The sequence below is a fragment of the Myotis brandtii genome, unplaced genomic scaffold (assembly GCF_000412655.1).
Source record: "Myotis brandtii unplaced genomic scaffold, ASM41265v1 scaffold475, whole genome shotgun sequence".
NCBI lineage: Eukaryota > Metazoa > Chordata > Mammalia > Chiroptera > Vespertilionidae > Myotis > Myotis brandtii.
The window spans coordinates 3,206,098-3,208,119 of NW_005368148.1; the positions used below are offsets into that span (position 1 = coordinate 3,206,098).

The 2,022-nt window shown below is 55.3% G+C and overlaps 1 long non-coding RNA gene across 1 annotated transcript; it reads left to right on the top strand.

Moving 5' to 3' along the window:
- Positions 1 to 67: 67 nt before the first annotated feature.
- Positions 68 to 1,041, top strand: LOC106727757. The gene is made up of 2 exons (XR_001363998.1): positions 68 to 231; positions 432 to 1,041. It is a non-coding gene; the product is annotated as an uncharacterized LOC106727757 (long non-coding RNA).
- Positions 1,042 to 2,022: the final 981 nt, after the last annotated feature.

Consider the following 2,022-nt stretch of genomic DNA (forward strand, 5'->3'; position numbering starts at 1 on the left):
CGGGGCAGCCCCCGCCCGCCGGCGCCCCTCCGCCCCGCGCCTCTAGGAACCTCCGCGCTCCGGAGTGGTCACGCCCCGGCCAGACCTCCGGAGCCTGCAGAGTAGGTCCCCATCAAGAGGAAGGACCACAGCTGGGACGTGTCCATTCTTCCCAAGAGCTTCTCCAGACCCGCCTTTTCTTCTGTAGGATACCGAGCGGGTGGAGGGCCGAGCTGGCCCGGCTTCTGCCAGGTCTGGCGCCTCTAGGAACCTCCGCGCTCCGGAGTGGTCACGCCCCGGCCAGACCTCCGGAGCCTGCAGAGTAGGTCCCCATCAAGAGGAAGGACCACAGCTGGGACGTGTCCATTCTTCCCAAGAGCTTCTCCAGACCCGCCTTTTCTTCTGTAGGATACCGAGCGGGTGGAGGGCCGAGCTGGCCCGGCTTCTGCCAGGTCTGGCCTCTGGGTGCACGCCAGCGACGGTCATTGGAACTTTGTCCATTGACCCTTCTTGGACTCCAATGACGGACTTTCATAGAGGAAGCGGCAATTATCTAGACTTGCTGGAGGAAATTGCTCCTCTACACTGGCAGGATTTAACCCTTAGCTTAAGTCAGCTCCCTGTGGGCTCTGGTGGCACCTCAAGTTCAGTCATGGGAGATTCCTCGCCTTGGAGTAAGATGAGGGGATTGTCTTGAGGATGCTCCGTTTTATCCAGAATTAATCCAGGACATCGCTTTTATGGGAAACAGAGGGCTTGCCAAAGACAAAGGTTCCTTTTCCACTTAGCGATAGGGACTTCTGTAAATTTCACATCCTTAAATATGGCAGCAGTAATCATAGACTCAAGGAGCCCTGTAGACAGCGTTTGGACCACACCCGAGGTGGTCGGCAAGCCTTCTTAAGATCCCAGCCAGCAGTCTGACTGCTGGGCACTCATCTTTAACTACCACACTGCAAGCCTCAGGTGATGGTGGGGGTAGCTCAATGGACTGACTTCTCTTAAATAGTTAAACTTGTGCTTGGCACATAGTAGGTGCTCAATAAATATTCATTACTGTAAGTAGTAGTAATGTATCATTAATGTAATATATCAGTAATGTATAATCGTATCATTACTATCCTATACAACAAAAGCCTAATATGCTAAGTGTCCAGTCATCCGGTTGGCCGTTCAACCAAAGTGTAATATGCAAATGATATGCTAAGGCCGCTCAACCGCTTGCTATGACATGCACTGACCACCAGGGGGTAGACAGTCTGACCAGTAGGTTAGCTTGCTGCTGAGATCCAGCCGATCAGGACTGAGTGAGATGGGCCGGATACACCCTGGAGCCCTCCCACAGTTCGTCCTGGCTGGCCAAGCTCCCATATCCCTCCCCAGCTGCGATCGTGCATTGGTGGGGTCTCTTGGCCTGGCCTGTGCCCTCTCGCAATCCAGGGGGTCTCTTGGCCTGGCCTGTGCCCTCTTGCAATCCAGGACCCCTCGGGGGATGTCGGAGAGCTGGTTTTTGCCTGATGGCAGAACCACCGGTCACTATGATGTGCACTGACCACCAGGGGGCAGATGCTCAATGCAGGAGCTGCCCCCTGGTGGTCTGTACGCTCCCACAGGGGGAGTGCTGCTCACGGCCGGCGATCGCAGTGGCGGTGGTGGGAGCCTCTTCTGCCTCTGTGGCAGTGCTAAGGATGTCCGGCTCCCGTGGGGAGCCAGCCTAAGTCGTCAGTCGGGCATCCCCCAAGGGCTCCCAGACTGTGAGAGGGCACAGACCAGCCTGAGGGACCCCTTCCTCAGTGCACAAATTTCGTGCACCAGGCCTCTAGTTAGTATTATATAATGCTTATTACTGAAATATCTTTAAGGAGTATTTGTGATGGGTTGGAGGAGCAATGGAAAATCAAGAATTGGGAAAGGAGAGTGAAGGGGCCATGCAGGGGCTAGAAGTGTGGGCTTGAGCAGTAAGGTAAAGGGGGCCCTGTGGTTTCAAGGGACCACACTGGGCCAGCAAAGGAGGGTCCAGGAGGGAGGTGGCATCCATGTGAA